Raw genomic sequence first — 12,999 nt, forward strand, 5'->3', positions numbered from 1 at the left:
AACTTAAGCCTACATTAGCCAAAATGATGTGCATATTGGAGAAATGACAGTAAAAGAAACCCTCGATTTCTCAGCTAGATGTCAAGGAGTTGGAACACGATATGGTAACAAAAAATCACTGTAAAATCGTTAACGAATTTTCTAGTAGAAGTATTTTCTATAACTATCTGACAAATATGTTACTATAATAGACCTATTAGCCGAGCTTGCTCGAAGGGAAAAAGAAGCTGGAATATTTCCAGAGGCAGAACTCGATCTTTTCATGAAGGTATTATTAATTAGTTATCAAGTTTCGAAGACTAAACATCCCAGAACTTTCACGGGGTTGTTAATTTATTGAATCGTTCTCACATTTTCAACAATTTTAGGCCACTGCAATGGAGTGAACAAAAAGCAGTCTCATTACTGACTATTTACACAACATTTATTATGTTTACGGTTTAAGATTATCCATTCCCACCCACAAAAGTCCAAATCATGATCTCACAGCTACCAATCTATCTTTTCAATGAGCAACGAAAGATAATAATTTGTCAGTGTTTGATGTATGGATAGATATTGGGGCTTTATATTTGCAAAGATACAATCGTGGGTGATGAAATGCACAAAGGAGTGTCTGGTGGCCAAAAGCAGTGTGTCAGTTGTTGTCGAGTTCAACAATATTTGTCCTTCATTATTTTTTCTATGTTCTTTCAAGCTTACATTCCTTTGCTTAATTTAGGCTGATGTAGACGAAAATGGAACAATTGATTACATAGAATTCATCACTGCAACAATGCACAGATACATGTTGGAGAGAAACAAGAATCTTTATGGGGCCTTCCAATACTTTGATAAAGACAGAAGCGGTTAAGTCCATCTATTATGAATTCAAATTTGTTCTTCAATCTATCACATTATGGAAGTAATCTTTTTTCCTTAGTATGCATTCTCACTTAGTATGCATTCTCAGCCTCAGTTCTTTGGTTTTTGAAGTCCTTGTTTTCCATATTAATCTTTGGACTATTGGATTCAATTTTTAGACATGAAGAAGATCATATACCACAAATCCAATTTCTTCCTAAACCAAATATCACATTCATTACCGATCATTTCATTAATTAATGAATGAATGTCTCTATTTAGAATTCGAAGATAAATGACACATGTACCCTAGTTTCTTTGTTTGATTCCATCACAGGTATATCACAAGAGATGAACTTGAAATAGCCATGAAGGAGAATGGTACGGGTGACAAGGCCACAATCAGGGAAATTATATCTAAAGTTGACACTGATAAGTAAGCCCATACTTTGACATAGGGGTGGACAAAAAATCTAATTTTCTTTATCCAATCCATTTAAAATCTATTTTATTAAAAATCCAATCAATTAAAAATCCATTTAATGGAACTGAATTTCATTCTAATCTACATTTTATATATTTTATGGATTGGATATCCATTTTATAAATCAAGATTTTTAAATATGGATAATCCAAAAAATCCAATCCAAATTTTCAATTTGAATTTTTAGTTGGGTTAGACTAAAGGTTAAGATGAACTAGGCTAAATTCAGATTCGGACGAGCCTTGCTCGATGACCTATACGGATCAGGCAGGCCCCACGACCATAAGAGGTTAGGCGGGCCTAAAGATATGAACGGACGACCAATGACCCGACAAGCCAGGTGGGCCCGAAGACCCGAACGGGCAAAATAAGCCCGAAGACCCAAACGGACCAAGTGGGCCCGAAGACCCGAACGGGCCAAGCAAGTTTGAAGATCCAAACGGGCCAAGCGGCCTCAAAGACCCGAACGGGCCAGGCGGGCCCAATGACCCGAATGGGTCAAGTGGGCTCGAAGAACCGAATGGGTCAAGCGGGCCCGAAGACCCGAATGGGTCAAGCGGGCCCGATGACCCGAATGAGCCAAGCGAGCTCGAAGAATCAAACGGGTAAGGCAGGCCCGAAGACCTGAACGGGTCAGGCGAACCCGAAGACCCGAACGAGCCAAGCAGGTCCAATGACCAAAACAGGTTAGCCAGGCCCAAAGACCCAAACTGGCCAAACGTGCCTGATGACCCGAACAGGCCAAGCGGGCCCGAAGAACCGAATAGGCTAGGCGGGTCGGATGGGCCCGATGACCCGAACGGGCACGGCGGGCCCAAAGACTCATATGGACTAGGATGGGTCAGTCTGACGACTCAGACGAGTCCTGCCTAACGACATGTACGAACTGAGTCATGTTAGCCTTAATGACACAAGTTTTAAAAAATTCAATTTAAATTTCTTTTATAAAAAATGGATTCTGGATTTTGAACTTGATCCAAATATTTGGATTGGATTTAAATCTTGATTCAAATATTTGGATCTGGATTTAAAAAAAATCCAAACTACTTTTGCTAAAAAATGGATTTGGGTCGAAAATCTAATCCAATTATTTGGATCGAAAATGGATGTGGATTGGATCATTAAAAATATAATCCATGCCCACCCCTACTTTGACACACATTACATTTGTTTGACAACACCGTTTAAAGGTAAACTAATCATAAAAAGAGTGAACTTTTGTTGTACCTATACAAAAATTTTTGCATATGAAAGTATTATTACTCATTATGTATTCTAGTTCCATAGCTAACATTGAATTTTGTGGTTTCGCAAGATGGTAGAATCAACCATGACAAATTTTGTACAATGATGAGGAGTGGAACCCAAAAAGGAAAGTTATTGTAAAGGTTTCCAAAAGTTATCATACATTTGTAGGCATGTAAAGTTTATCATTTAGATTTGTGTTTAGCTACATCTAGACTTAGTTGTCAACTCTTATTTCTCCTTTTGGTTTAGATACATCGTTATTGTAATCCTTTCTCTTGTAATCATTTTTCTTGTAGTGGGATTAAAATGAAATAGTGACATGTCTATTGCCTTCCTCCTTGCTTGTTATGATAACAATAATAAAGAATTTCAAAGTATTTACAAGATTGGTTAGTATTTTAATCGTTTAGGTTGTTTTTGTAAATTGAGTTGTTTCATAGTTAGATTTTATCATTTTAAACTAGTTAGGATAGTGTCTTCACAGTTTCTTAGGTTAGTTTAGTTTCACGATTTCTTAGGTTAGTTTAGTACAATTGCAATTTCTTAACCATTTTAGTAGAGTTTTTGAGGTTTAAGTAGTCAATTTTAGAAGTTTTTGAGGTTTTTAACTGCAAAGAATGAAATATTTGTGGCAGTTTTTAACAATAAAAAATGAAATATTTTGTGGCGGTTTTTAACCGTAAAAAATCATATATTTTGTAGCGGTTTTAATTGTAAAAAATAAATATTTTGTGGCGATTTTTAACTGTCAAAATATAATATATTTTTGTGACGGTTTTTAACCATCAAAATATGATAAAATATAATAAAATAAAAGTAAATTTTGTAGCGGTTTTTAACCGTTAGTAATTTTGTTTTCTTTTCTGACAATAATACCAGCGGTTAAAATTTTTCAGTCACAAACTATTTTTGACATATGTAATTTTGATGATTTTTTAAACCGTCAAAAATGTCATTTGTGACGGTTTTTAACCGCTACAATTTGTAATTTTAACCCCTACAAATGTTTACTTTTTTTGTAGTGCAACAATATTCTAATTAGATGAAGAGGCCAAATTAAAAATATTGAAATTAAGTAAGTAATGGACAAAAGTTATATAAAGGGTCATGGTCCCCATCTATGAACACGTTTTGTATGATTCCTGTTTCTTTCTCTCCCTCCCCATCAAGAGAGAAAATCTAGAGGAAATTTTTAGGGACTTTATAGTTGGAAGACCAAGTACCATCTTTTTGTCTACTGTTCCCAATAATTAGGTACACTTCTGCATTCTATTGTTTTGGATATTGAGAATTGCTCATTTAATAATAAATTTTATTGCTCTTTTAATGTTTTTATAAACAAACAATTGGTATCAAAGCACCACTTGTTTATGATTAAGGTCTCTTAATTGCATGAATGTGTAAAATTCCAATTATGAGTAATTTGAATTCCCAATTTTGATAAACCCCAAATTTGGTCTTCATCTCTTTCTCTCTTGTTTCTCAAGTATGAGTTCAAACCCTTTCCTTTCCACGATTGGGAGTAAAACCACACAAATTCCTTCATCAATTTGGGGCACACTCATCAATCCAGTCCAGGCGACGCTGGACTTGCAAGGCGCGAGAAAGTTGTGGTGGGTCTACTCGTGTCTGTGACAACGTCTCACGGTGGCTTCATCGACAGTGGGTTTCGTCGTAGTGTTTCACGGTTGTCTTTATTTGCATCTGTTTGCTTCTGGTCTAGTGAGATTTGTAGTGTTGGTATTGGGTCCTCTAAGGTTCACATTTGAGTTCGTTGGTCTGTTCTATTGTTTGCATCACTGTGATAGACTACTCCGACGAGTGGTGGCACACTTGATCTAGTTTTTCTTTCTCACGGTGGCTTCACTGGTCTCGTTTGATTCACTTCTGATGAGAGTAATGATGATTGTGTAGAGGTGGCATGTTCACGACAATAGGTGGCTCATTCATGGTTGGAGCAGTGGTTCGTGTTTCTCACGATGATGAAGCTATAGAGGTGTCATGCTACTCACTGTAGGGGTCTGTGTCATAGGGTGGTTTCTTGTTCCCACATCCAGAGCTCGCGGTGGTGATGGCAGCGATTCATGAGTTTATCAGTGTTTGGCATAAATTCGATTTGGTGGTGCGCGGATCCAATGATGGATTTGTTGTTGCATTGGTTCCTGATCTCTGTAGGGGTCTGTGTCATAGGGTGGTTTCTTGTTCCCGCATCCAGAGCTCGTGGTGGTAATGGCAGCGCTTCATGAGTTTATCAGTGTTTGGCATAAATGCGATTTGGTGGTGCGCTGATCCGATGATGGATTTCTTGTTGCGTTGGTTCCTGATCTGTTTACATTCGTAGGTGCAGATCGTAAGTTCAGGTTTTGGTGGTTGTGGACTCGTGGTGCTAGTGTGCTCGTGGGATATCTCTTGGGCAGTCGTGCTTTGCAAGCATCAATATGGTTCGCAGCTGTTGCGGTGTTTTGTGGCATGGCTCACTCAAGGAGATGGTATCTTTCTTGTCGCGAGTCTCTCTTTGGTAGTGAGAGTTGATGAAGGTTTTGTATTTGTTGTTGCATCCTCTTGTGGCTCGTGGTGCAAAACGGGGTTTGTCGGTATTTGTGTATGGAGAGCAAGAAGCTTGCCTTGATAGGCCTGGTTTGGACACCGTTTAGGGCAACTTGCATAACCTGAACGGAGGAGGTTGACATTGTTGTACTCATGATTGTGCCTTATTCATAGGGTTCTGTGGTGGGCCATTCTAGGTTGAAGGTGAAGTGTGTCGTTTGGCTTAGCATTGTTGAGGTGTTGGCCTACATAGTCGCTTTCTAGTTTGCGTTAGGATCCATCACATGAATGTTAGGTTGCATGATCAAAATAAAGAAATAAATAAATCAAATCAAATCAAAATTATTTAATTTTGTGAAGCTGACATGCGTGGACATTTGAATTAAAATTAATTTTGATTTTGATATATAAATAAAAATTCAAATTTTGTTAGTTTAACATTTTTTACGAGCATATTGAATCAAGAAGTCGCCAAAGTGATCTCTCTTGACGAGATAGTTCGTGGTTGGATTACATACACACCTACGATGGTAAACATGTGATAATTATAAGGTTTTGCTCTGTCAATGATAAATCAATTCAAAGAGGGGTTTGTTGTTGGACATTCTTTATTATCAATGTTTGATCATTACAACAAGATATCACTAGTAGTTAATATTACTGTCCAAAGACTTGATATTAATGGTGCATTAGGTGTCTTGAGATGGGTTAAACCATTATTTGAATTTATTTATTCTTTTAGGATGTGAGCTTAATTATATTCTCTCATTCTAAATTCTGATACAATTGCTTTTATATCTGCCAACCTGAACCCAGTTTCAGTTCTTAATGGAACAATTTTTAAGAACTCAAATGAGAACATGTAAATTGTTCTTGGTTGCAATTTTGACCTTACACTAAGGATTAAGAAATTCATTCTTATACGGACTCAAGTATCTCTGAAGAGATAAAAGGTTATACGAAGTGGGATCACTCAAATCGTGTGAGTCTTTCTTTGGTATGTTCTACGGTCAATTTAAATTTAGTACCTATAAACACTTGGTGGTTAGATTCTGGTGCAACTACTAACATTAATGTTTCAAGGAACAATTACATAAGTTACCAAAAGTCAAATGATTCTAAAAGATGAATCTAAGTTGTAGAAGGCAAATCGGTAGACGTGGAACCTATATGGGACTTTTTAGATTATTATTGTGGACCGATTTTTATTTGAATTTAAAAAACAACTTTGGTTGTGCCGTCATTTAGACGAAATTTGGTTTCAGTTTCCTGTCTAGACAAATTAGGTTATTTGTGTTCGTTTGGGGAAATAATGAATTCAGGTTGTCTTAAAATTCAAATATAATTGGAATCGATTCACTTTTGGGTAATGATAATCTATATATGCTTGATAGATGACTTTCTTATAGTGAATCCTTCGATACGGTATAGTGTGGTACTAAGCATAAAATTGAAGATACTAGTTTAGGAGCATTATGACACAGGCTTCTAGGTCACATCTCTAATAATAGAGTTGAACTAATTGTGTCAAATGATCTTGGATTCCTCTGACTTCATAAAATTTGATGTTTTTGTTGAATGTGTTAAAGGTATATAGACCAAATCAACAAGATTAGGGGCTATGAGTTCTATAATCCCAAATTAAAGACAAATTTTGAGACAAACGTTGTTATATTCTTTGAGGATATTAAGTTTGGGGAGAAAATAAGGTTAAAGAAAATAAGGTTAAAGACTTCGTCTTCGAGGAAGAATCGATGACAATTCCATATCTGATTCATACAGTTGCTTTTGATGAAGCAAGTTCAAATCCTCGAGAACAAACTCAAAATTCTCAAGAACCTATGCTTCATGAGCCCATAACTTTGTTGGGATCCATGAAAGAAAGGAGAAATGTTATTCCAAATTATTATGAGCTATTTCTCTAAGAAAATAAGGAAAATAATGGTATGATGGAAGATGACCCAATCACCTTCCGTCAAGCCTAAATCAACCAAATGGACTGAAACAATGAATGAGCAGTATAAGTCTATGCAAAACAATAAGGTTTGGAAACTTGTCCCATTACCATAAGGTGTAAAACCCATTGGTTGTAAGTGGTTTTTAAGACCAATAGGGATTACAAAGGTAATGTGGAGAGGTATAAGGCTTGTCTTGTGGCAAAGGGTTATACTTAATAGGAAAGAATTGACTTTAAGGAGACTTTTTCTTTAGTTTCATTGAAAGACTCTTTTAGGACAATGTCAACACCCAATTTCATCCGGGTGAATAAATTTATTTTTGAAAAAAAAATTAAAAAATTATATTTTTTAGTTAATGGTAAAAAAGATGAAATAAAATTTTTTGATTTTCAAACTTTAATTTTAGAAAAATAAAGATATGAAAAAAAAGAAAAAAAAAGGAAAAAAAGAAGGAAGATTTGTTTTTAATTATCACACTTCTTTTCCTGAGCCCAGCAACCCACCCAACATAGTTTCTACACTTTGTTCCTGATAGAGAAAATAGTGATACAGTGATATGATTCTAATAATTAGAAGCAATATCTCTTCTAATGATTAGAATCAGTATTACTGATGCTGATTGATATTATGCTCTTATTTACTACGATTCGATTCCCATAATATGTTGTTGATCGAGGTCGTACCCGACCAAATAAAACATCTAAATGCAGTACTCAGGAGTTAACCGAAGGTCATCTCCCAGTGACCATTGTTTTCACTCAAAGGTTCCAGATTGTAGTTCAACACAATAGAGGGTTGGCAGATTCCAGAAATTCATCACAACAATAAAACGTAATTGCAATTTTTATTTAACAGTCACGAAAACAGCAGTGATTCCTTGTTTCGAATGAAATTTCACCCATCCCAAATTACAAACTGAATTGGTTTCGTTGTTCCTCATGAAACTCGTTGTTAAACAACTAACATGAGGTTAACCACGAATTCAACATGCAATTAAGCAATGCACACGTTCATGTATTTGTCACAGTTCATTAAGCTTGAAAATCAAATAAAACGAATTTCCCACTCTCAAAATTAAGCAAATAAAGGCTCCACTATTTGCATTTATTAATTAAATAATTATTTAATTAATTATATTTCACGGGTCTTATAGAAGTCATCCTCCACATCCTCCTTAAAAATGTTCGCCTTACCAACCAAGTCTGTCAGATCATTCCTTCATCGGAACCTCGTGACGTAATCTCTAGGCTCGTGGGGAGCCCACTCTTAACTAGGGATAGGAGGAAGGTCCAACTAATCGCCTTCGTCAACAAAGTCGATCTTAACGTGGCCCTTGTATTCACTCCCTTTATCAGAACCGACTCCCCTAGCCGCCGCTTCAGATTCCTTAGCATTTTGCCTAGGTGACCCCCTCCGCCCTTTTATTAGTATGTACATGCGTGGAACTATTGCCCGATGGCATCTCCCGACCGAGCGAACCCCCAGCCTATGAAAGTGTTAGTGAGAAAGACGAAGAAGACCCGCCGTCACCAAGATACCCACCATCCCGACCAAAAGTCTCTTCCGAGCTAGAAAAATTTATAGTTGCCATTATTACCTAGAAAGCACAAACTGGTCGATGTGTGAAGTAGAGAGAAGGAGAAAAAGTGTGAAAATGACTTGAGCCACATGTTTCTATTTATAGATAATCTTAGCGACACATGATCAAGGGACAACCAACAGTTCAGGAGATGTGGCGCTTTGTATCCCACTTGACAGACACGAAATACGAAGCATCATAACCCTGTCAAACGTCACATCCTTACACCTCTCCCGAGTGATATTCCTTTAAACCTTTTTTGCTCAACTTTCATCTACACTCAAGGCTTAGGGGGCTTGTGTACCGTGAGGACTAATCACCCTTAGTAACAGAACGGCTCAAAGACAAGCGGTTGAAGGCTGCCCGCAACGTTCGGACAACAGCTAATTGAAAATCACATTGAAATCCTTCTTAATGTGACCCCTCGGCAACACCGGCCATGACTTGCCATTCTTTTCCGACTGTTAGGGCGCATAAATAGTCAACACGGTCGGGCGGGCGCAACGAAAGAGTCAGACAATTGTAATTAAGGTAAAACATGTCAGTAAACAAGTTTAAAAAGCAATTGGGCCGCAATTAAAGAAACCTTAATCTCGGACCCATATAAAAAACTATAAATGGAACTCCAAGGTAAGTTGGTAAGGACTTTTACTTCGCATTTATTACAACATTAATTGATAATCCCGATCAGATTCGAATTGACTTAAGCATTAGAGCCTAATTGACAGGTACCCCGATCGTATGGACAACTGAATGGAAAGGATGAGGAAAACCGAACAGGAGGAAAGAAGGATAACCAAGTGATGACAAAGAAGAAAAAGAAGTCAAGCGAGTGTTTTAGATAAGTGCTCAATCCCTACACTCAAAACAATAATTAAACAATTAAATGAAATGTGGGGTTTAGTGAATGTTTGTTATATGTTAAACGTACTTTCGAAAATTGAAATTAGCATAGTTTAAATGTAATAAAAATAAACATACATTACGTTCTTGTTTAATGAATTTAATATATTGTTATTATTATTAAATAAAATAAAAAATAAATTTGTATCAATATAGAAAATAAAAATATTTATTATTAACGTTTTTAAATAAAAATAAAATAGTATTTTGAAATTCTAAATGTTAGAGAACTAATTGTTTGTTGTAGTTAATATATATATATATATATATATATATATATATATATATATATATAATCTTTGCATATGTTGTATTTTATATTATTTATTTCTTTTTCTTACGTGTCCATCACTTACTTTCTTGTACAATGACTTTTCTGATAACTGGTTCGTATGATTAAATATAAATATCAAATATAAATACATTTAGATACTGATTATATAAAATAACAATTCTAAAATAGTATTAAAGAAAAAGTAAGATAAAATGTAAATAAAATAATAAAATTATGAACATATATTACAATTAAAATTATCGTATATTAGATTATTTTAATTTAATATTGATTAATGTAATTTATAGAATAAATTTAATATAAATATTTCTAATGATTATTATATCATATAAATATATCAAAATTATGAAAATTATTTTAAAAATATTAAAATTAGTTTCTTTTCTTCTAATAAATTTTAAAAGAAATTGCAATTTCTCATTTCGAAGTTATTCGATAAAATTCAATAATCCTAATTGGGATACTAAAAATAAATTAGACTCGAAATCAAATCTCTAAGCAAACAAAATTTGAAGTCTATAAAAAATAACAATTGAATCACCTTCATGAAATAAAATTTATAAATTGGTATATTTTTCTTTATTAACTTTGAAATATAAAGTAGCTAAATAACTGTAATGCGTGAAAAAAATTCATCACACAGAATAAATGAGAACAAATTTTGGTCAAAAGAAAATAATGAAAACAGTTAATTAGAGAATAAATTCCTCCATGTCATTAAAATATATATATATATATATATATATATATATATATATATATATATATTTAAAAAATTAAAATAATTTTAAGAAAAATTAAAAAAGTTATAATATTATTCAAAACAAATAAAAATATTTTCCAAGAACATGTGAATAAAAAAGTTACAAAATAATACACAATTTATTTCCGGAACATGTGAATAAATCAATTATAATTTAATTAAATTCATAAGTTACCTATTATAAAATGTAATTATCACTGTATATTGTTGAATTAGATTTCGCCGGATGAAATAATATTTTTAATATGACTTAATTATTAAAAATAAAATTTTTTTTATAAGAAAGATAATTACTTAATATCCAATTTTTAAATTAGATTTCATTAGATAATATATCATGTTACTACAATTACATTATTTAATAAGTAAGGTAATTACCCAATTAAGATATAGTTAATTGTTAGTATATCCAATTAAACCAGATTTCGTTACACTTAATCATTAATTGAATGCTTTAATTAAGTTTTAAATGTTTGAATATGATTAGATAAGATAATTGCTTGAATATAATTTAACTAATTGCTACAATATATCGTTAAATTAGATTAGATATTAATTTAATGCTTTAATTAAGTTTTATATACTTGAATATGATTAGCTAAGATAATTGCTTGAATATAATTTGACTAATTGTTAAAATATCTTGATAAATTAGATTAGATATGATGAATGATTTACCAAATTTAATTTACTATCATCATTAATTAAAGTAGATTTAAATATATAAGATAATTAATTTTATCATATCTATAATACTCTCTATAATAACGCAAAGTATAGTCATGTTTGTTCCATTAATAGTCTTTTGTTATTTTGAGTTCTCTTCATACTTTCTTTATTCATTCTTTACACTCATTGTCTCCATGGAAGAAACACAACAATCTCGAAAAAAATTCATCATAAAAATTTATTCTTCATGTCTTGAGAATAATGAAGGAGTGTGTGAATTGAAGAATAAAAAGAGATATTATGCAAAAGCAATATGGGTTGATGTGAAAAATGCATCAAAATCTTGTGAGAGTAATCAAAAAGTTGGGTACGAGGAGTGTGATAAGACAAAAGATAAGGAAATAATGCAGAAAGAGTGGAAGAAAAGAGAGAAGAAACAAAAGGTAGAAGTTGCAATGAGAATGGATAATTGCAAAAGGATGCAGTGTTGGACGATGATGAAGCGTTTGATGGTGGGAAAATATGCATGGATTTTTAAGAAGAATGACCAAAACAAAAAGGTAATGAGTTTGCGGAATATTGAGTTAAAGTTGAAAAGATCAGAGTATTCAAAAGTTGATGACTTTGGGGATGACATGAGGAAGGTGTTCTCTTATCCATTGGGATATCCTTTCAAAAGTGAAGTTTATAAAATTGCAAGAGAGATTAGTCAAGCTTTTGAGCTTAACTGGAACAATATGAAGAAAAAGTGGATATCTCAAGAAAAAATAGAAAAACGAAATGTGTAATAAATTTTACCTTTGTGCCTTATTCAATAAAATAAGTGTTTTAAAGTTTTAATATTATTTTATATTTCATTATTATTAATATTGGAAAATAAGTATCTAGAATTATTATTATTATTATTATTATTTATTATTATTATTATTATTATTATTATTATTATTATTATTGATATAATTGTTAGTATTAGTATTATTGTTAATAGTACTATTTGATTTACAATTAACACTAGTATTAGCAGGATTAGTATTCGTAATGCTTTTAATTTTATGAGATCATGTTTCACATTATGCCTACATGAATTTCTATTTACAAATTTTAACATTAAATTAATATTATTTTTATTTTTTATGGGATTTCATATCTCACCATATACCTACTTTTTAATTTTATTTTGTAAATATATTTACTTTTGATCATATTTTAATTATTTTTTTTAGTTATTATTAGTATTATTAGTAGTGTTCCTACTACACACAATAGTAGAAAACAAAATAGCATTTAAAGAATTCAATTTTAAAGTTTATTTAATTAAATAAAACACCAAAAAAAATATTTGAATATTTTTTTATTATTTATTAATTCTTTTAAATAGTAAAAAACAAAATAGCATTTAAAGAATCGACTTTTATAGTTTATTTAATGAAATAAGATACCAAAAAAATAAAATGATTTGAATCATCATACATATTTTCAAATTATTTCTAAGACTTATTATTTTTAAATTAATTTTAATAATTGAATATAAAAATTTATAATATGGTAATAATTTTTAAATAATTAAATACTAAATATAAGATGACATATATAGTTATAAATTTTAATTTTTTTATTATTTTTAATATTTTTCAAATAATAGGAAACAAAATAGCATTTAAGGAATCGACTTTTAAAGCTTATTTAATTAAAAAAGATAAAACAAAATGA

At 32.2% G+C, this 12,999-nt stretch overlaps 1 long non-coding RNA gene across 1 annotated transcript; it reads left to right on the plus strand.

Annotated features, from left to right (window-relative positions):
- The first annotated feature begins 16 nt into the window (after window positions 1–16).
- On the plus strand, window positions 17–401 carry LOC114189905. Its single transcript, XR_003605744.1, has 3 exons — window positions 17–104; window positions 192–268; window positions 369–401. It is a non-coding gene; the product is annotated as an uncharacterized LOC114189905 (long non-coding RNA).
- The last annotated feature ends 12,598 nt before the right edge of the window (window positions 402–12,999 follow it).

Source organism: Vigna unguiculata, chromosome 7, assembly GCF_004118075.2.
Source record: "Vigna unguiculata cultivar IT97K-499-35 chromosome 7, ASM411807v1, whole genome shotgun sequence".
NCBI lineage: Eukaryota > Viridiplantae > Streptophyta > Magnoliopsida > Fabales > Fabaceae > Vigna > Vigna unguiculata.